Source organism: Hevea brasiliensis, chromosome 1 (genome assembly GCF_030052815.1).
Source record: "Hevea brasiliensis isolate MT/VB/25A 57/8 chromosome 1, ASM3005281v1, whole genome shotgun sequence".
Lineage (NCBI taxonomy): Eukaryota > Viridiplantae > Streptophyta > Magnoliopsida > Malpighiales > Euphorbiaceae > Hevea > Hevea brasiliensis.
Genome location: NC_079493.1, coordinates 97,726,592 through 97,750,445, shown reverse-complemented (window position 1 = coordinate 97,750,445; position 23,854 = coordinate 97,726,592). Strand labels below are relative to the sequence as shown.

General features: G+C 37.4%; 1 non-coding gene across 1 annotated transcript; it reads left to right on the top strand.

The window, feature by feature from the left end:
• Positions 1–7,625: 7,625 nt before the first annotated feature.
• Positions 7,626–7,732, top strand: LOC131169676 (small nucleolar RNA R71). Its single transcript, XR_009140573.1, has one exon. It is a non-coding gene; the product is annotated as a small nucleolar RNA R71 (small nucleolar RNA).
• Positions 7,733–23,854: the final 16,122 nt, after the last annotated feature.

The window sequence follows — 23,854 nt, the reverse complement described above, 5'->3', positions numbered from 1 at the left end:
TGCTTTTCAAAAGATCATAAGGTCTTTAAAAGGGTTGTGATGGGGCTAAGGGGGTAATGACTTGGGTGCCAATGAAAGGATTTTAGGGAATGCAAATATGAGGATAGCATGTATGTATAAAATCTAAGTATACTGAATTTATTTCTCCATATTTTGTGTGGAAAGGAAGGGCTTTTGGCTTTTTATACTGTCAAGCATGCTTCCATGACACTTATCTTGGGACTTCTCTTCCTTTTTCCTTTTTTTTTTTTAATTGCACACTCACATTCTTTTTTGAGTTCCACATCCTCTCTTCAGTTTCTTTATGCATTTTGCTTCCTCAAAAGGGTATGGTAGGGGTTTAGGTTAGGGGCTAGGTAAATAATATGGGTAAGTAATAAATTCTAAGGGATAAATATAGGCTTCAAGTTGGCTACAAGGGATATATTTTAATTAGGGGTGGCTAAGGCTTAGTGAGGTTATGTCAAAGAATGCCTTAATCATCTCTTCATCAAGCATATGCTAGGATTTCGCCTCGATAGGTCCAAGAGATATGTTCTAGAGTTAGTGAAGCAATTTTTGAGTTTGATTGTGTTTCAAAATTTGTTCTCCTAATTTTATAAGTTTAATGTGATAAATTAATAGTTATGGAGAGGTTTAGCTAGTCTAGTTCCATAAAAGAGATTAGCTTCTTCACAAACAACATGTTAGAATGCCTTTTTACCTATCTAGATACGTTCATTCCTCTATCCCGTGGAGTCCAATTATTAGCTTACAAAAATTTTTAGTTATAGTGCTAAGTTTCACAATTTATAATCCAAAAATTTTCATGCAGCTGAATTTGATACACAAGAATAACGTAGCTGAATTTGAACAATGCAATGATTTGCATGTAATGATATGCAAGTGCAAATGTATCCCCCCCCCCCCAAAAAAAAAAAAAAAAAACTCAAATCAGACATTGTCCTCGATGTCAATATAATGTGCAAGATTAGATGATGTGTAAAAAAATTTTAAGGAAGCATAATATTTATTAAGCATGGAAAAATTTTGAACATAAAGCAAATAAAAGAGACCTATGGTTTTAAGTTAGGACTAGGGCATGTAAGATATTACAATGAAGATCATATCCTATAGTCCTATCTCTAAAAGGCCTCTGATGATGATGATGGTGATCCTTGCTCCTCTTCCTCCTCATCCTACTCATTTAGTTTGTCCATTAGAATGTCTAACTTGTTATGTGCTTCCTGGAGGCTGTCCTTGATAGCTCGCATTCTTCTGTATATTGTCGTCTCCATGCGCTGCAGGTATGCAAGGACCGGGTCTGTCGGTGGTGGTGTGTATGGAAGCAATCGGACAGGGGACTCTTCGAACATCTGCTCTTGCCTTTCTTCTTGGGGTTGTGAAGTCTCACCGGGTCCCTCCCTTGCCTCGTCTCTCTGAGGGATGGTGTTTCCTTCGGCATCCATCAAGTAGCATTTGTTGCCCACCTTCTTACATATCCCCATGGATTTGCAAATAGTCTGATCAATTCTCAATGTTCCAGTAACAAAGCGCAGTCTGTGATGTCCTGGAACAAAGCTGAAGTGGAGGGCAATGGTGGTGACAAGGCCTCCAAGCACTATGTGCCCGGTAGGCTGATGGCAAAGGCCTCCAAGCACTATGTTCCCAATCACATTGTGCCAAGTGTCAAACCTATATTTAATCTTGATTTTAATCATCTTACATGATTAAAAAACATTTGGCAAGCTTATGTGTAATCCCATGTGTCACCATCTCATGGTGCCACGTGTCACACTGTGAAATGACCAAAATGCCCCTGTGTCTTAATTTTGAGTTCTTAACCCAAAATAATTATTTTTCTTCTTCTAATTAATTTATATCAAATATAAATTAATTAATTAATCTCTATTAATTAATTTCTCATTAATTAAATTCATATTTAAACACTTTAAATATAAATTTAATTTATACTACACATCCAATAATCTAGATTTGGTTTCAAGTCATGCTAGGGACTTTGCAATTTAATTGCAAACCAAACCTATTTAATTAATCAATTAAACTCTTTAATTAATTAATTAAATCATATTTAAATAGGTGATAACTTGTGTATGTGTGTGACTTACTAGGCTCATCACTAATTGGCAATGAGACATGATATCAACTCTTAATATCATCAGAACTCTTTCTTACCATAAATGATTTCTCTAAATCATTTTATGAACCTCATAGACCATGGTTAACACCTAGCATAGCATGCCATGGCCACCCAATTAGTAATAAGGTTTACCTTAAATGAACCTATAATCATATGTTACCATGCACTAGAATCTCTCTGTTACAAAATCCCAAATCAAGCTGGTGTCATGGTTTATGTCAAACTCCATTTGCTATGAATATTATGTTCTCTTTTAATTCCAGTTCTTGATTAAAAAGATTTTCTCATCAGAAACTCTTTTCTGAATAAATCTATCTGTCTCTGGCAGAACTTGAAACATCAAGAACAATCAAATGAACATAGGATTTTATCTCTATTTACTTAGAGGAACAGATTCCATCTTGATCAACACCTACCTCCATATATAACTAGTAGGAGCCAACACATGCCCATATACCCATACATAGTACAAGTATGAAAGCAGTATCAAACTCAAACTACCTATATACAAGATAACTGTGCTATCTCAGGTCTAAAGATTATATGCACTGATATGATTTATGACAAAACATTGACAAGAGTAAACTCCATGTGCTTGTCATAAGTGTCACTAGTTCGGCCTACTTATCATTTATAAGTGCCTATCATGTTTGTTATATGGCATGAGACTCACCATTCCATCTTATTTATATCTCAGATAAATAACTTGGGAACAAACATGAATACAATCTTTCTAGATAAGTCATGTCCTTATTATGAAGTATCCTCGATTGTGAACCTATTTATGATACTTTGTGCTAGAAATATTGTCACTCATATTCTTAACAACTTAAGAATAATATTTCTAACAAAATATCAATGGACCTTTTCTATTACACATAAATATATTATGTAAACAGAAAAGTGGAAATGCCTTTTATTAATAAAAATATGTACAAGATACATACTAAATGATATGCTCTAGGGCATAGTACTAACACTTTTGGTTTTATCCTTAAAGATTTTGGCATTTTAGTATGCATCTTGTTGGATTTTTTCCAGCTCATTTAGTTATAAGAGCCTTTTTTCACTAGCAGCCTTGAGGTCAAAGTTTAGTACCTGAATTGCCCAGTAGGCTTTATGCTCAATTTCAACAGGGAGATGGCATGATTTTCCATAAACCAATCGGAAGGGTATTGTGCCAATTGAGGTTTTATATGCAGTGTGGTATGCCCATAGTGCATCATCTAGCTTCATGCACCAGTCCTTCCTGGATCTGTTTACAGTTTTCTCCAGAATCTGCTTTAGTTCCCTGTTTGATATTTCTACTTGACCACTGGTTTGAGGATGATAAGGTGTGGCCACCTTGTGAGTCACTCCATACCTTTTCAGTAATGTTTCGAATTGTTGGTTGTAGAAGTGGCTTCCTCCATCACTTATTATCGCTCGTGGAGTGCCAAATCTTGTGAAGATGTTCTTCTTAAGGAACTTGGTGACCACTCTTGCATCATTGGTTGGCGTTGCAATAGCTTCTACCCATTTTAACACATAATCAACTCCAACCAGGATATACTTGTTTCCATAGGAAGAGGGAAATGATCCCATGAAGTCTATTCCCCATACATCAAACAATTCTATCTTAAGTATACCATGCAACGACATTTCATTCCTTTTTGAACTGTTACCTATTCTGTGGCATTGATCATAAGCTAGCACAAAGGATCTTACATCCTTAAATAAATGTGGCCAGTAAAACCCTACTTGTAAAATCTTGGCTGTGGTCTTTAAAGTGCCTGAATGTCCTCCATATAATGATGAATGGCAATGATAAATGATACTTTCCATATCTTCCTCTGGTATGCACCTTCTTATCAGCCCATCATTACATCTCTTGTACAGTAGTGGTTCTTCCCATAAGTAATATCTCACATCATGTAAGAATTTTTTTTCTTTGCTGATAAGTCATGTTTGGAGGTAGTACCCTGCATACAAGAAAATTAACAAAGTCAGCGTACCATGGAGCTTTGGAGAATGCAAGTAATTGCTTATCAGGAAATGAATCGTCAATTGGCAAATCTTCGAAATCTTCCATGTACTCCAATTTTAGTCTAGAAAGATGGTTAGCTATTACATTTTCAGATCCCTTTTTGTCCTTTATTTCAAGGTCAAATTCTTGCAGGAGTAGAATCCATTGAATAAGTCTTGGTTTTGCTTCCTTTTTGTTCATAAGGTACCAGATTGTAGCATGGTCTGTGAATACAATGACTTTTGACCCAATGAGGTAAGATCTGAATTTGTCCATTGCAAATACCACTGCCAGGAATTTCTTTTCTGTGGTAGCATAATTGATTTATGCATCATCGAGTGTCTTGCTAGCATAATAAATAGCATGGAGCTTTCTATCTTTTCTTTGCCCGAGCACTGCTCCAACTACAAAATCGCTCGCATTGCACATAACCTCGAATGGTAGCTCCCAATTCAGTGGCTGCATTATTGGTGCTGATATCAGGGCCTTTTTGATTCTGTTAAAGGAGACAAGGCAATTTTCATCAAAATCAAAGGGAACATCTTAGTTTAACAAGCTAGTAAGTGGCTTAGCTATTTTGGAAAAGTCCTTGATAAATCTTCTGTAAAATCCTGCATGTCCCAAAAAGCTTTGCACTCACTTGACTGACGTTGGTGGTGGCATGTTTTCAATGATCTCAATTTTCGCCTTATCTACTTCAATTCCTCTTTCTGATATCAAATGTTCCAGAACTATACCTTCCCTTACCATAAAGTGGCATTTTTCTTAATTTAGGACTAGGTTTGATTCTTCACATCTTTGCAACACCTTAGATAAATTAGCTAGGCAATCATCAAAAGTAGTTCCATAGACAGAAAAATCATCAATAAAAACTACCATAATATCTTCAATATAATCAGAAAAGATAGCCATCATGCATCTTTGAAAGGTAGCAAGAGCATTACAAAGACCAAAAGGCATTCTTCTATATGCAAATGTTCCATAGGGACAAGTGAATGCTGTCTTTTCTTGGTCTTCTGGGTGAATGGGAATTTGAAAGAATCCCGAATACCCATCTAGGTAACAGAAATAATAGTGTTTCGCTAATTTTCTAGCATTTGGTCAATGAAGGGGAGGGGGAAATGGTCTTTTCTGGTGGCACCATTCAATTTTCTATAATCTATGCACATTCGCCAACTAGTGACTATTCTAGTAGGGATTAGTTCATTGCTTGCATTACGGATAACAGTTGTCCCACCTTTCTTAGGAACTAAATGTACTGGACTAACCCATTTACTATCAGAAATTGGGTATATGATACCTGCATCTAGAAGTTTTTAAATTTCTTTCTTAACTACCTCTTTCATGTTTGGGTTAAGTCTTCTTTGGTGTTCGATTGTGGGTTTACTGTTTTCTTCCATGGGTATCCTATGCATGCAAATCAAAGGGTTGATTCCCTTCAGGTCTTCTATTTTATACCCTAATGCTTTGTTATGGATCCTAAGTTCTTTTAACAATTTTTCCTCTTTTAACTTAGATAGGCTAGCATTTATTATAACAGGATATTTAGAATTTGAGTCCAGAAATGTATACCTTAACGAAGACTGGAGAGGTTTAAGCTCTACCTGTTCGGCGTTTTCCTGAAGCTTACCTTCAGTTTGTTCCTCTTTCAAATCCTCCATCTCGGAAGCCTTAGCTAAAGTTAGGGGTGGAGGAGCTGCCAACTGTTGTGCACATGCTGCTATTTTAGTATTTTCATCATCCACTGTGTGGCTGCGCACAATACATGCTTCAAGAGGATCTTTAGGATGTGTCTTATGAAATTCCTCTTTAACTTGTTCGTCAATTATGTCAACCTTGAAGCATTCATCAGGTTCAAATTTGTGTTTCATTGTGTCGAACAAGTTGAACTCCACTTCTTCTTCTCCCACCTTGAGGGTTAATCGTCCATTTTTTATGTCTATGATGGCTCTGGTGGTTGCCAAGAATGGTCTTCCCAAGATGATAGGAATTTGGACATCTTCTTCCATCTCAAGGACAACAAAGTCCACTGGAATGAAGAATTTGCCCACTTTGATAGGGATGTTTTCAAGTATCCCTATAGGATATTTAATAGATCGGTCAGCCAATTGCAATGAGATTGTTGTGGGTTTCAGTTCCTCGATTTCCAGCTTTTTGCATATTGATAGAGGCATTAGGCTGACGCTTGCTCCAAGATCACAGAGGGCCTTGTCTATTTTCTTGTTACCAATGATACAGGGTATGGAGAAGCTTCCTGGATCCTTCAACTTTGGAGGCAGTTTGTTTTGCAGAATGGCACTGCATTCCTCTGTTAGAGCTACTATTCCATATTCCTCTAGCTTCCTTTTCTTTGACAGAATTTCCTTAAGAAATTTGGCATAAGATGGCATCTGAGAAAGTGCTTCAGTGAAGGGGATGTTAATGTAAAGTTTCTGTAAAACTTCCAAAAACTTCCCAAACTGCTTGTCCAATTTGGCTTTGTGAAATCTCTAAGGAAAAGGTAGGGGAGGTTGGTATGGTTCTAGTAATTTCTTTGTCTTCCTTGCTTCCTCTTCTTGATCTTTCTTAGCTTCTTTCTCCTTTTTCTCTGCTTGGTCTTTAGATTTTTCTATGGTTTCCTCTGTCGATTCTACCTCTGGTTGTACTAGAGTTTTCCCACTCCTCAGTGTAACTGCCTTACAATGCTCCCTTATGTTCATTTCTGGTTGACTGGGAAGTTTGCCAGCAGCCTTATTTGAAGAACTTGCTTGCTGAGCAATTTGATTCTCTAGCATCTTGTTATGGGTAGCAAGTTGGTCCATTTTAGAAGTCAACTATTTAATCAATTCAGTTTGTTGTTGTTGAGCTGCTAGGAATCCTTCCATCATGGTTTCCATGGTCATTTTCGGCTGGGGTTGTTGAGGTTGGAGAGGTAGTGATGGCTATGCAAGGTTCTAACCTCTGTTCTGAAATCCAGGGGGTGCTGGAGGTTTGTACCCTTGTTGCTTGTTTATTGGCTGGTTCTGCTGACTGGACCATAAGAAGTTTGGGTGGTTTCTCCATCCAGGGTTGTAAGTATTTGAATACGGATTGTTTGGCTGCCTCTGGTTGAAGTTTCCTCCATTATTCACATAGTTCATATGTTCTATAGGTTTGTTAAAATTGCTGTATTCTGAATTCATGTACCCTCCTTCGTAGCTGCTTTTATGTTGACTACTTACACCAACTGCGTTGGCTTACATTCTTTCGAGTTTCTTTGTGAGCTGATCAAACTGGGCATTTATCATGCTCAGGGCATCGACTTCCAGGACTCCTACAGTTCTTCTTGCATTTCCTCTTTCGTTTGACCACTCATAGTTATAGTATGCAACCCTTTCTAGGAGTTCAAGTGCTTGTGGCACTGTTTTCTCCATTAGATCACCCTCTGCAGCTGAATCCACTGTGCTCCTTATAGAGGGTAGTAATCCATTATAGAAATTTTGCACCAATAGCCAATCTTCTATGCCATGGTGTGGACATTCCCTCTGTAGGTCTTTATATCTTTCCCATGCGTCATAGAGTGATTCTCCCTCCTTTTGTCTGAAGGTGTTGAGCTCAAGTCTCAGCTTTGCAGTATTTGCAGGTGGGAAATACCTTGCTAGAAAAGCTTAAGAGAGGTTTTCCCAGGTAGTGAATGTTTCAGCCGGTTGAGAAAGTAACCACTTCCTTGCCCTGTCTCGAAGGGAGAATGGGAATGCTCTGAGTCTTATTGCCTGATCAGACACTCCATTCATCTTGAATGTATCACATAAGGCAAGAAAACACTGGAGGTGGTAGTGTGGGTCCTCTGTTGGTGAACCTGCAAACTGGGTTTGTTGAATCATTTGGAGCCATGCTAGTTTTAATTCAAAGTTGTTGGCTTCCACTATGGGTCTAGTGACACTGGGCTGAAATCCTCGGGTAGATGGAGCTCCGTAATCTCTCAAGAGTCTTGGTCTGTCATTATTATCAACCATGGTTGGGATTTTGGGATCTCCTTGATTGTGCTCTTGATGTTTCCTTTCCTTTCTGATGGCTTTCAGAGTTCTGTCTATTTCTAGATCACAGTCCAAAATTTCTTCTGGCTTTATTCTGGTCATATACCAGATCGGGTACCTGAGAGAAAAGAAAAGAAATACAACCAGTAAAATAAAATTAATTAATAAATATAATTGCCTAAATCAGCTAAATCACCTATCGCTTGATATTACTAAAAACAAAAGTTTCTCGGTAACGGCGCCAAAAACTTGTTTCGCTATTTTACAATTACCGCAAGTGTACGTATCGCTAACAAGTAATAAAGTGATAAGTAGAGTATCGTTCCACGAGGAATTTTGTTTAGCAAGTACTGCAATATGTAGTCCCTAATTGGTATACCAATCGATCCAACCTATATAAATGAGTCTAGGTGTACTTTGGGCAAAATAATGTTATTTCATACCTATAATTTCTTTAATTCATGTTATTTTTAGGCCTAAGATTCTTCATAGTAATTGTTACCCTATGTCTTATAGTCACTCAAAAATTTTTATTACAATTTTTCAAGTTTTATAGAATTAATTATGGCCAAATCACTGGCCTGGACTCATGTGCCCTGTGTCTTCAGGGTTCCTATTCAAGTCTGTAGCTTTGACCTCCATTTTAGGGTTCTTATGTTCATAATTTGAAAACCATGTGTAAAACAAAGTTGGAGCCCTGTTTCTTAGGGTTCCAGATCAGTATGGCTCATCCTAATTGGAGTTTTCTAGTGGTAGATATGACTAATTGAGTGTTCTGGAGTCAAGTGTAGTTTGGTCAAACTTCAGGTTTTAATGTGCTAAATTTTACTAACCATTTGACCTAGTTCCTTTGGGTTCTGGGTTTTAGTCAAAAGACCAATATTGTAGACCTATGTCATATAAAAAATTTTCCATTGGTTTCATTGCATTTGGATTATTATGGTCGAAGTTATGACCATTTGTCAAAACTGGTCAGGTGGTCTATGTCCAGGAAATTCTGGGCAGAATTGATTCTGGTCAGTTTGGTGACCTAACTTGGGTCAGAAATTTCATTTGGTTAGAAGCATTTCTGGGCTTGGAGTTCTCAATGAAAGTTGTAGTCCTATGTTTAATCTTTCCAATGGTATAAAATTCAGATCATTTAGACCTGTCTAAAGGGAGTTATTGGCAAATGAACAGTGTGGTCATTTTTCTGGGTTCAGTGTTTGAATATCCGGATTGGGACAGTAAATTGACCAAGATTTTGAGAGAATTTGGGCTGTGTTTCTTCATGAAAAATGGGGTATTTTGAGTCTAGTTTCACCTCCAATTGGCTTCACACCAATTGGAGTCACACAACTTCAATTATAACCCAAAAAAGACACTAGACTCATAGGTCCGAATTTCCTGCATAAGAGAAGCACTACCAATATTCCATCCTTCTTACTCCCAACTACAATTTATCATTTATAACAATTCAAATGATCAATAAAAAGTCTCAACAAGATCAATCTCAAGACATAACACTAAAGTACCAAAATTAATACAAACCCTAACTCAAAATTTCTCAACAATCCTTTTTAATTTCTTTCAATTTTTATTTCCTTATGCATGCTTAACATAGTTTAAGAAGAAAGAAAGAATTACATAGCACTAACCTTTTTTAGCAAAATTTTCCCAAGCTTAAACTTCACTTTCTTTCTTTTTCTAGGCTGCCAAACACTTTCCCAAGAGGTATAGACAAGTTTTAATGAAAGATGTCTAGGGTTTAGTAGTGAGAATTGATGGGAAATGGAAGAGATGAAAGAAAATTTTTATGGAGGGAGAGAGAAGAGAGGGTCACGGCTGGATGAAGAAGAAGAAACCAGAAATTGGTTTCTTAATTTGACTCATTTTTCCCTTTTTAAAGAATTTTAATTGTGTTGTTGAATGGTGATTGGTGGAGGGCATTTAAATGACATCATGTGATGTCATAATTAGGGATTTAAGTCATTTTCTTTTTCTTTCTTTTCTATTCATTTTTTATTAAATTTTTAGCAATATTTATTCATATTTTATATCATAATAATTATTTATTTAACTGGACAAGTTAGCCAAAAATTATCTCTGAAAATGAAATGACCAAAATGCCCTCCGTTTGGCTTAAGGAGCCAAAACTGTCTGTACTGATCTCAAAAATTCTCCTAACCTTTTCTTGGCATTCTAATGCTACCTAGGACATCGTAACTCTTCTTTGGAATCCCAGAAATTATTTCATGGGATTCCCTTCGGGTTTAGGGCTACTAGTTGTGAAGATAGCAACTCCTCGTTAGGGTCACCCATTACCGGGGCACCGGCTTAGCCTATATAGTAATATTACTTACCTGACAAAATCTTACATGAAAATATCAAAAATTACAATAATATTAATACTATCAAATATATCTCTCTTTATATTGGTGACTAAATTGTAATTTATCAATTGATCACATATACCATAAGTAAATTTATCTTTATAAAATACCATTATATCCTTATTTAGTTTTTAAATTTTATAAAAAAATTTCAATTATTAAATTTATAAAAGGTCAATTTAAATAAATACATATACATATAAGGATTTTTTTTTTTTTTTTAGTAAAGCCTATTGGATGAAAAAAATAAAAGAATTAAAAAAAAAACCAAAATATTTATGCTTTTCATGATTATAGTCAAAACTTTTTTTTTTTGTGTCTTATAGCCGAAACTTAATTATTTGTCACAATTGTAATCAAATGAACTAAATTAAATTTGAGAAAGTAACGATAAATTATAATATAGTACTTAAAGTTTTATTTGATTAATAAAATAATCCATTAATTTAAACTTTATATGTAACATCCTCACTTTAGCTAGTCCGTACAGTCTGCTGTTCCGGTGATCGGTGTCGGTCCGGACAGCTAGAATGTATGGAAAAATATTTAAACTAAAGTGAGGGACTATAATTAACTCAAATATTAATAAGAAAAATTTAGCAAAAATTTTAGAAATAAAATACAACCAAGTTAAATGAGCCGGTGCCCTAGCGATGGGTAACCTAGTGAGAAGTTACGGTTCTCGCAACTAGGAGCCCTAGACCCGGGGGAAAAATTATAAAATAATTTTTGGGACTCCAAAGAAGGGTTATTGAGGTTCTTATGGCATTAGAATTCCAAGAAAATACTTAGAAAAATTTTTCAATCGGTACAGACAATTTTGGCCCGTTAAGCCAAACGGAGGGCATTTTGGTCATTTCGCCTTCAAAGGTGATTTTTGGCCGACTTGTCCAGTTAAGTAAATAATTATTATGACATAAAATGTGAATAAATATTACTAAAAGTTGAATTGAAAATGAATAGAAAAGAAAAGAAAAAAAATGAATTAAATGGGAATTTATGACATCACATGATGTCATTAGTGTGCCTTCACCCACTCAAGTGTTGAAACATGGCATAAATATGTTTAAAAAGACAAAATGGGCTGAAAAATGAGAGAAAGAAATCAGATTTCCATTTCCTCTTCTTCCTTGCCGTAAACCAATTTTCCCTAACCTCCATGGACAAGCTTTTTCAAGCTTGATTTTCCCTAGCTTCCACACCATAAAAGCCCTAGTTGTCTTCACAAAAAAATTCACCCCTCACCTTGAGGAAGCTTTGGGCAGTAAAATCTTGAAGAAAAATTAAAGTTTTGGTTGGCTTGGATTTGAGCTAAAAGAGGTTAGTGACCAAAACCTTAAATTTAAATTCAATTCCATGTTTAAGCATTATATTGGTGATTAAATGACAAAGAAACTTGATGAAAGACATTGGTATGCCATCCCTTATTTTTGGCAGCCATGGTTAGGGTTTGATGGTGTTGAGTTTAATGAAGTTGAAAGGGTATTGGGGCTGCCCACAATGTGTATTTGCTAAGTAGATTGAAGAAATAAAGTGAAAATGCAAGTTTGATAATGTTGAGTTAGGGTTTGGAGGGGGGGAAAAATGAGACTTTGATCTTGTGATCATAGAAGTAGGTTTTAATGGTCAATTAGTGACCATTTGGTTTGGTTTGAACCAGAAATGAAGTGAATTGGGTTGTGGGATTTGAGGTTGGAGTGGCTGTCTTGGGTGACCTGCAGGTGTGGCTGTGAGTCCAGCCTGTTTGGACAGCCATAACTTGAATTGTAGAGGTTCAATTGGTGTTTGGCCAATTGGACATAAAACTAGACACATAATGGCACAACTTTGATGAAGAAACCATGCCCAGAAAACGAAACCAACTTGACCAAAAGCTTGCCCTAATTCGGGTGACCTGCAATCTGCCTGGGCAAAATGACCAAATGAACAGTGTTTGGTCATTTGGCCATAACTCAATGTAGAAAGGTCTGATTGACCTGAAATTTTACCAGCAACAAGGTGACATATAGACCAAAAACTTTCATGAAGAAACCTGACCCAAATTATGATCATAACCTAGTCAAATTGCCAACCAAACTTGAGACACCAAATCTGGCAGAATCAGTTTTGCCCAGAATTTTGGAATCTGCCCAATCCGGCCAGTTATGGTGTTTAGGCCATAACTTGAGCTACAAAACTCCAAATGGAGTGATTCAAAAAAAGAAATTCATGTAGATAAAATAAGGAACAACTTTCATGTTGATCACTTTTCCAAAATACCACTGCAAAGGTGACTAATGGAACAGTAAAGTTAAAGCATGAAAACTGAAAATTTTGTCTAATTATCATTAAGCTTAGAGATGGTGTTGGCAACCAATACCAACAAGTTTAAAATGTAAAATGTGGTATGTTGATGATATTTAACCTAATTTACCTATTGTCAATGCAAAAGTCAACATTTTAGTTGACTAATGAAATGAATAGTAATCATTAAAATTTCAATTTCAAAGAATTACACAAATTAAAAGTGTTAAATGCCCTAGTAGTCCTAATGTGATTGGTTTGGATAGGTTGGCATGCCAATAGGGTTCTGTTAGCAGTACTGCATATGGCTTCATGCCGTTCTGTATTTCATTGCATCCCATGCCATTCTGTAACATAATAGCCTTTGGCTATGATAGTGAGTTGTTATACTTGGGTTTAACCCCCGATAATTATTACAGCTTATTAGCTGTTCTGTTGCACACCGGGAGACACAATGTGACCGATGGTGTGATGGTACGAGGTACTTAGTACCTGTGCGGTTTACCCGTTTATCGATCCGATCCAACTAGTATAGGTTACTCGGCGGTGTTAATAAATCTTACTCAACTTTAATCGAATAATATTGCAATAAATATTTGAAATTTAGTCCACCCAAAAATGTAAACCTACATTCTGCATATTTTATTATATTTTATTTTATTCTATTTTATATTGTCACCACTAAGCAGAATTGCTTAGCGCGTCGCTTTTGCCATGCGCAGGTACTGGAGATTTAGCTAGGGAGTCCAGCAGACCGCATACTGGGTGAGCCATCATATCTGCACTCAGAGTTCAGAGTCACCTCGCATTGCAGTGCATTTGGTAGGACATTAGGCCATCTGGGATATTTTGATATTTTGTTATTTTGTATTTTTTAAACTTTTGTTATGTACATTATAAACTCATGTACTTATATTTTTGCTGTAATTATCTATGAACTGTGTTCAGAATTAAATATGAGTATTTCTCATTGAACTTGGTGAATATGAGTTGAATGTAAATTTTGGAATACTGAATTGATTTGACAAATGATTGAGATTGAGATTGTAATTATATTGGGAGTGTTTTTAAACAGGTGCAGAAGAACTGTTTTCCAAAATATAGCCGGCACTCTGCCGGATTTTCTATAAAATTTGCGGTAATTATAGATTTTTTTCAAAAATTGTAAATAAATAAATAAAAAGGGATAAATTGAAATTAAAACATTAATTGATGTTCCGACACACTGAGTGGCATAACTTGCTTGGCTACACTGTAGACTTGTAAGGGGTGTCACATTTAGTGGTATCAGAGCATTGATTTAGGCATTTCTGGGCCTAGATAGAGTACATACCATTGCATTGCATTTGTAAATGTTGAGGTGACACTGATGCAGTCTGTTTGTCTTCTTATTTTGAATAGGACATGGATCCTGCTTCGCAAAGAGCAGTTGATGAAGAGGTGGAGAGTCATGCTCCACCAAGGGCTGAGTCTGGGGGCAGGGGAGAATCTGCTCCACCAGCAGCTGAGGCACCTGCTCAACCTCAGTTTGCGCTATTTCAACAAATGACCGAATTCTATCGACAAATGATGGGGGCAATTCCACCACCACAGCCACAACCACAACCTCCACCAGCCCCACAGAAGTCCCATTTGGAGAAATTGCGAAAACATGGGGCTGTAGACTTCTTCGAAAAAAGGGAGGATGATCCCTTGGCTGCAGAAAATTGGTTGGACAGAACCATCAGAGTACTGAAACAGTTAAACTGCACCCCCGAGCAGAACCTGGTGGGTGCTGTGTCCCTACTTCAGGATGACGCATATCAGTGGTGGGACACAGTAACCAGTGAGGTGCAACCTTAACGGATCACTTGGGAATTCTTCCTTACAGAGTTCAGGAAGAAATATATTAGCAAAGTATATTTAGAAGAGCGAAGAAGGGAATTCATCAGTTTGAGACAAAGACAGTTGTCAGTGGCTGAGTATGAGCGTGAGTTTGTCAGACTGAGCCGGTATGGGAGGGAGATAGTCCCTACCGAGGCGGAGAGGTGCAGACGGTTTGAGGAAGGGCTCAATGACAACTTCAAAGTTATGATCACAGCACTAGAGATTACGGATTTTGCTAAACTGGTAGATGCAGCATCGAAAGTGGAAAGGGTCAGAATCAATGAACAAAATAGAAGGGAAAGACAGCAGAAGAGGGGTCCGGGTCAGTCTAGTGCATTTTCTGCTTCCAGTAAGAAGAGTAAGGGTCCTCCTGCTCAGAGTTCAGGACCACCACATGGTCGAGTCGATCCTGGGGCCAGACCGCAGTTCACACCGAGGAGAGGCCAGCCCACACCATCAATGGGCAGCTCTCCAGGGACGGTGTTTAGGGGACCAGCCCCTGCATCTTCTGCCTGTCAGTACTGTCAGAAGTGGCATAAGGGGGAATGTTGGTGAGTGACTGGTGCATGCTTACGGTGTGGATCAACAGAACATCAGATCAAGAATTGTCCGAAGAGGACTACTACAGTTGCTCCAACACAAACTGATAGACCTGCTCCTGCACCACAAAGAGGTAGGAAGCCTGGTAAACCTGAGACAGCTGGTCCATCACTGAGGCCTGCATCCGAGTTAGCTGGGAGGCCAGACACTAGAATGCCAGCTAGGGCTTATGCCATCAAAGCTCAGGAGGAGTAAGATGCCTCGAATGTCATCAGGGGTACGTTTTCCCTCTACAATACTTCTGTACATGCATTGGTGGATCCAGGATCCACTCATTCCTACATTTGCATCAAACTACCCATAGAGAGGGGAGTTTCAGTAGAGGAGAGTGATCAAGACATTCTGGTCACAAATCCACTAGGCCACAGTGTGGTAGTGAATAAGGTGTATAAAGGTTGCCCGTTGAGGATTCAGGGGTATGAATTATCGACAAACCTAATTGAATTGCCCTTCCACGAGTTTGATGTGATTTTGGGTATGGACTGGTTGTCACGTCATCAGGCAATAGTTGATTGCAAATTGAAGAGGATTTCTCTGAAAACTTCTGAGGGTAATGAGATCATTGTTGTGGGTGAAAGGACAGATTTCCTGTCCAATGTTATCTCAGCCACAGTTGCAAGAAGAATGATGAGAAAAGGCTGTGAAGCTTACCTAGCACACGTGGTTGATACAAGGCAAGCTGAGCCAAACTTGTGTAATATACCCACAGTAAGAGACTTCCCAGATGTGTTTCCTGAGGAGTTGCCTGGTTTACCACTAGAAAGGGAAGTTGAGTTTGCTATTGAGGTAATGTCGGGTACAGCACCCATTTCTATTGCTCCTTATAGGATGGCACCCACTGAATTGAGGGAGTTAAAAACTCAGTTGCAAGAGTTGCTTGATAAGGGGTTCATACGCCCCAGTGTGTCACCGTGGGGAGCTCCGGTGCTATTTGTGAAGAAGAAGGATGGAACCTTGAGATTGTGTGTTGATTACCGGCAGTTGAATAAAGTAACTGTGAAGAATAAATATCCATTGCCCAGAATCGACGATCTGTTTGATCAGTTGAAAGGAGCCGGTGTATTTTCAAAAATTGATCTCAGATCAGGATATCATCAGCTGAGGGTAAAGGATACAGATGTGTCAAAAACTGCATTCAGAACTCGGTATGGGCACTATGAATTTCTAGTGATGCCGTTTGGGTTAACAAATGCACCAGCAGCATTTATGGACCTTATGAACCGTATCTTCCATCCATACTTAGATCGGTTTGTAGTGGTCTTTATTGATGATATTCTGGTGTATTCCAAGACCAGGGAAGAACATGATGAACATTTGAGGATTGTTCTGCAAACCCTGCGAGAAAAGAAGCTGTATGCTAAGTTGTCCAAGTGTGATTTTTGGATGAATGAGATCTCCTTTCTTGGACACATAGTGTCAGCTGAGGGGATTAGAGTAGATCCCAAAAAGATAGAAGCAGTGATGGAATGGAAGCCTCCTAGAAATACAACTGAGGTCAGATGTTTTCTTGGGGCTATCTGGATATACAGACGATTTGTGAAGGGGTTCTCTCTCATAGCTGCTCCAATGACCAAGTTGTTGCATAAGAATGTGAAATTTAGCCGAACGACAAGTGCCAAGCCGCTTTTGAGAGGTTGAAGGCTATGTTGACAGAAGCACCAGTGTTAACACAGCCAGTGTCAGGAAAAGACTTTGTGGTCTATAGTGATGCCTCGCATAATGGGCTAGGGTGTGTATTGATGCAAGAAGGGAAAGTGGTTGCCTATGCTTCCAGGCAGTTAAGGCCACATGAACAGAACTACCCTACTCATGACTGAATTAGCGGCAATCATCTTCGTGATCAAGATATGGAGGCATTATTTATATGGTGAAAAATGCTACATTTATACTGCACCACAAGAGTTTAAAATATTTGCCAACCTGAAGGAGCTCAACCTTAGACAAAGGCGATGGATTGAGTTCTGAAGGACTATGATTGTGTGATAGATTATCATCCCGGGAAGGCAAATGTAGTGGTGATGCTTTGAGTAGGAAGTCCATCACGACTTTAAGATCACTAAATGCTGTCTCGACCTTAGCTCAAGATGGAGCTATTTTGGCCGAGTTACAAGTGAGGCCAACTCGATACAGCAGAGATACAAGATGGGCGGAAGATGATGAAAAACTAATGGCCATTATGGCTAAAATTCTGAGGAAGGAAACTGAATATGAGGTGAAAGCGGATGGATGTTTATACTACAGAGGGAGAGTGTGTGTACGGATGATGGGGAAACGAGGACTAATATTCAATGAAGCACACACTAGTGTTTATGCTATGCACCCGGGAGCACAAAAATGTATAATGATTTGAAGCCTCATTATTGGTGGCACAGTATGAAGAGGGATATAGTGACTATGTGACTAAATGCTTGACATGTCGAAGTTAAGGCGAACTTCAAGTTCCATCGGGTTTATTCTGACCTATAAACATACGAATGGAAATGGGACCGGTCACTATGGATTTTGTTAGTGGTCTACCTCTCACCCAAAGGAAGCATGATGCGGTGTGGGTGATAGTGGGCAGATTGAAATCGGTCACATTTTCTGCCGATTAGGACCGACTACTCACTAGAGAAGCTAGCGTAATTGTATATCGCTGAGATAGTTAGGCTGCATGGAATCCCACTTTCTATCATATCTGATCGAGACCCAAGGTTTACATCAAGATTCTGGAAGAAGTTGCATGAATCCTTAGGTACACAACTCCATTTCAGCACAGCTTTCCATCCTCAGACGGATGGGCAATCAGAAAGAGTAATCCAGGTAAACAACTGAAACCAATTGAACTAATGCAAATATTGAACTGAAATGATAATAATAACATGAAATATATGTCAGGTCCTTGAGGATATGCTGAGGAGTTGTGTCATTGAGTTTGAGAGAAGTTGGGATAGATATCTTCCACTGGCAGAATTTGCATACAACAATAGCTATCAAGCTAGCATCCAAATGGCCCCGTATGAAGCACTGTATGGGAGGAAATGTAGAACTCCAGTGTGCTGGACTGAATTGGGCGAAGATAAGCTGGTAAGGCCAGACCTGGTGAAACAGACTGAGGAAAAAGTGAAAATAATCAAAGCTAACCTGAAGATTACCTCCGATAGACAGAAGTTTTATGCCGATCTGAAGAGAAAAGAGATAGAGTATACCGTTGGTGATAAAGTGTTTCTCAAAGTCTCACCATGGAAGAAAATATTGAGGTTCGGAAGAAAAGGTAAGTTAAGCCCTAGGTTTATTGGCCCATATGAAGTCATTGAACGTGTGGGACCAGTAGCCTACAGGCTAGCTTTACCACCAGAGCTGGATAAGATCCACAATGTGTTTCACGTGTCCATGCTAAGACGATACCGCTCAGATCCTTCACATGTCATCTCCATGGAAGAAATTGAAGTACAACCGGATTTGACATATGAAGAGGAACCCATACGAATCCTGGCTCGGGAAGTAAAAGAGTTGAGGCATAAGCAGATTCCACTGGTGAAAGTGCTTTGGAAGCACCACAACACCGAGGAGGCAACTTGGGAAAGTGAAGAGATGATGAGGCAACAGTTCCCTCAACTGTTTGCATCAGGTAAATTTCGAGGACGAAATTTTTATTAGAGGGGAAGAGTTGTAACATCCTCACTTTAGCTAGTCCGTACAGTCTACTGTTCCGGTGATCGGTGTCGGTCCGGACAGCTAGAATGTATGGAAAAATATTTAAACTAAAGTGAGGGACTATAATTAACTCAAATATTAATAAGAAAAATTTAGCAAAAATTTTAGAAATAAAATACAACTAAGTTAAATGAGCCGGTGCCCTAGCGATGGGTAACCTAGTGAGAAGTTGCGGTTTTCGCAACTAGGAGCCCTAGACAGGAAAAATTATAAAATAATTTTGGGACTCCAGAGAAGGGTTATTGAGGTTCTTATGGCATTAGAATGCCAAGAAAATACTTAGAAAAATTTTTCAATCCAGTGCACAATTTTGGCCCGTTAAGCCAAACGGAGGGCATTTTGGTCATTTCGCCTTCAGAGGTGATTTTTGGCCGACTTGTCCAGTTAAGTAAATAATTATTATGACATAAAATGTGAATAAATATTACTAAAAGTTGAATTGAAAATGAGTAGAAAAGAAAAGAAAAAAAAATGAATTAAATGGGAATTTATGACATCACATGATGTCATTAGTGTGCCTTCACCCACTCAAGTGTTGACACATGGCATAAATATGTTTAAAAAGAGAAAATGGGCTGAAAAATGAGAGAAAGAAATCAGATTTCCATTTCCTCTTCTTCCTTGCCGTAAACCAATTTTCCCTAACCTCCATGGACAAGCTTTTTCAAGCTTGATTTTCCCTAGCTTCCACACCATAAAAGCCCTAGTTGTCTTCACAAAAAAATTCACCCCACACCTTGAGAAAGCTTTGGGCAGCAAAATCTTGAAGAAAAATTAAAGTTTTGGTTGGCTTGGATTTGAGCTAAAAGAGGTTAGTGACCAAAATCTTAAATTTAAATTCAATTCCATGTTTAAGCATTATATTGGTGATTAAATGACAAAGAAACTTGATGAAAGACATTGGTATTGTCACCCAGCTCAAGCCCCTCTGCCTGCTCTTGCATTCTGCTCTTCAGAGGCGGACTCTGCGACAACAAGGTCTTGTCCGCTTTGTGGAATTAAATCCTTCACCCAGCCCTTCACTCTCACACTCCACTCACCTTTTTGCTTCACTCTCACAAAACTTTTTTTATTCCCACACTACACTTTTTTTAGCACAGCTCAAGTTTTTAGCCTTCTTGCTTCTTTTGCACAGGCTCTCAATCAGGCATGATCTTTGGAGGGGCCTGCTGCTGCATGGATCTTTCCCATATCACCACGGCTGACAATTTTCACCCCAATTCACCTGGTTGCCTTGTAAAAACCGTGAGGTGTAGGTGAGGGTTTCTGGTCTCTCCACACTGGCAGGGTGAGATTAACTCCACCAAACAGCGCATGATGATGAGGAGCAGTCCCGCCGCTAAGGGGGCAAGCAAGAAGGCTCACTAGAGGGGGGGCTGAGAGTCAGCCCACTGCCGGGGTGTGACAGGTATGCCATCCCTTATTTTTGTCAGCCATGGTTAGGGTTTGATGGTGTTGAGTTTAATGAAGTTAAAAGGGTATTGGGGCTGCCCACAATGTGTATTTGCTAAGTAGATTGAAGAGATAAAGTGAAAATGCAAGTTTTATAATGTTGAGTTAGGGTTTGGAGGGGGGAAAAATGAGACTTTGATCTTGTGATGATAGAAGTAGGTTTTAATGGTCAATTAGTGACCATTTGGTTTGGTTTGAACCAGAAATGAAGTGAATTGGGTTGTGGGATTTGAGGTTGGAGTGGCTGCCTTGGGTGACCTGCAGGTGTGGCTGTGAGTCCAGCCTGTTTGGACAGCCATAACTTGAATTGTAGAGGTTCAATTGGTGTTTGGCCAATTGGACATAAAACTAGACACATAATGGTACAACTTTGATGAAGAAACCATGCCCAAAAAACCAAACCAACTTGACCAAAAGCTTGCCCTAATTCGGGTGACCTGCACTCTGCCTGGGCAAAATGACCAAATGAACAGTGTTTGGTCATTTGGCCATAACTCAATGTAGAAAGGTCTAATTGACCTGAAATTTTACCAACAACAAGGTGACATATACACCAACAACTTTCATGAAGAAACCTGACCCAAATTATGATCATAACCTAGTCAAATTGCCAACCAAACTTGAGACACCAAATCTGGCAGAATCAGTTTTGCCTAGAATTTTGGAATCTGCCCAATCCGGCCAGTTATGGTGTTTAGGCCATAACTTGAGCTACAAAACTCCAAATGGAGTGATTCAAAAAAAGAAATTCATCTAGATAAAATAAGGAACAACTTTCATGTTGATCACTTTTCCAAAATACTACTGCAAAGGTGACTAATGGAACAGTAAAGTTAAAGCATGAAAACTGAAAATTTTGTCTAATTATCATTAAGCTTAGAGATGGTGTTGGCAACCAATACCAACAAGTTTAAAATGTAAAATGTGGTATGTTGATGATATTTAACCTAATTTACCTATTGTCAATGCAAAAGTCAACATTTTGGTTGACTAATGAAATGAATAGTAATCATTAAAATTTCAATTTCAAAGAATTACACAAATTAAAAGTGTTAAATGCCCTAGTAGTCCTAATGTGATTGGTTTGGATAGGTTGGCATGCCAATAGGGTTCTCATAGCGATCTGCATATGGCTTCATGTCGTTTCTGTATTTCATGGCATCCCATGCCATTCTCAGAATATAATAGCCTTTGGCTATGATAGTGAGTTGTTATACTTGGGTTTAACCCCTGATAATTATTACAGCTTATTAGCTGTTCTGTTGCACACCGGGAGACACAATGTGACCGATGGTGTGATGGTCCGAGGTACTTAGTACCCTGTGCCAGTTTACCCATTTATCCAGTCCAGTCAATTAGTATAGGTTACTCGGGCAGTGTTAATAAATCTTACTCAACTTTAATCGAATAATATTGCAATAAATATTTGAAATTTAGTCCAACAAAAAATGTAAACCTACATTCTGCATATTTTATTATATTTTATTTTATTCTATTTTATATTGTCACCACTAAGCAGAATTGCTTAGCGCGTCGCTTTTGCCACGCGCAGGTACTGGAGATTTAGCTGGGGAGTCCAGCAGATCGCATACTGGGTGAGCCATCATATCTGCACTCAGAGTTCAGAGTCACCTCACATTGCAGTGCATTTGGTAGGACATTAGGCCATCTGGGATATTTTGATATTTTGTTATTTTGTATTTTGTAAACTTTTGTTATGTACATTATAAACTCATGTACTTATATTTTTGCTATAATTATCTATGAACTGTGTTCAGAATTAAATATGAGTATTTCTCATTGAACTTGGTGAATATGAGTTGAATGTAAATTTTGGAATACTGAATTGATTTGACAAATGATTGAGATTGAGATTGTAATTATATTGGGAGTGTTTTTAAACAGATGCAGAAGAACTGTTTTCCAAAATGTAGTCGGCACTCTGCCGGATTTTCTATAAAATTTGCAGTAAATATAGATTTTTTTCAAAAATTGTAAATAAATAAATAAAAAGGGATAAATTGAAATTAAAACATGAATTGATGTTCTGACACACTGAGTGGCATAACTTGCTTGGCTACACTGTAGACGGGTAAGGGGTGTCACATTATATTTAAATATTATTTATTTGTTATATAAATATAATTTTAATATAAAATATATTTGTCACTGCTTTGATATTTTTAGTTTTTTTTTTCATTTATCTAGCTTTCAATATTTTCTTAAAAGATATGAAAAATACTAATCATGCCTTAAACCTTATTGAAATCACATGTTTGGTTTCTCCTTTTTTAGCTTTTCCTTGTTATATTCGTCACTAATTATCTACACAATCTCTCTCAAAATCACAATGAATATATTTGCCTTTCTGTCATATAAATGCTTAGTGCTTATTAGCTTAATCATTGTAAATACTTGATCGATCTCTCAAAATCATTAATATATTGGCCTTTCTGTCATATAAATGTTTGGTGTTTATTAGCTTAATAATTACAAATACTTATCTGTGTCCACTTATATTATTCATATAAATATGGATTATTATGTTTGAATGGCCATCTTTTTTCAATTCAAGATAGGTAGTCAAAAATTTTATAAAAATTAAATTTAAATTTTTTTATAAGGATAGTATTTATTAAAAAAAATAAATCTCAACCATAGATTTTAAATTGAATAATTAAGATTATATCAAGACAGTAGATCATGTGCACCTAAAAAGACTTAAGAGAATCTTAATATGCAAATATTTAATTAACTTAAAAGTAAATTAATTTAGCCTAGGCTGACTTAGTGCATTGACTAAAAACATATCACTCACCTGATAAGTGGCTAATTTGAGAGTCTCCAATCCCTAATAAAAAAAATTAATGTAATAATAATAATAATAATAATAATAATAGTTTTTATATTAATTTTGCATATTTTGGATTGAATAGTAGTTCAATAAACTTGATAATAACTAATGGGCGTTTAGTATGAGTAGTTTGGTACTCTTATCTTTTAAGAGAGGTTGAGTATTTAATCCTTGTGAATAGAGAAAGTATTCATTGGGAGCGCTTTACCCCTTAATGGGTCGACTCAGTACAAACAGAATTAGTTTTGATTCATTAGGCTGGAGATACCTATGAAATATCCAAAAAAATAAGCTAAATAATAATTGTGAGCTATATAGTGAGAGATAGCTCTCTCATTTTCTCATATTAAAATTGTTATAAATAGTTAATGATATAAAAGTTGTCCTATATCAAAATAGTAATATATGTTCATTAAAAGGCATCAAAAGAAACTGTTCATTAACAATTATATCTTTTATAAGAGGTGTATATGACCTGATGTAATTATTCTATTTTAAGAGGTATAAGTGAACAGATATAATTTTTTTAAGAGATATAAAGTGAATCATTGTATCTATCATAAAAGTTGCAAGCAAACAGATATGATTATT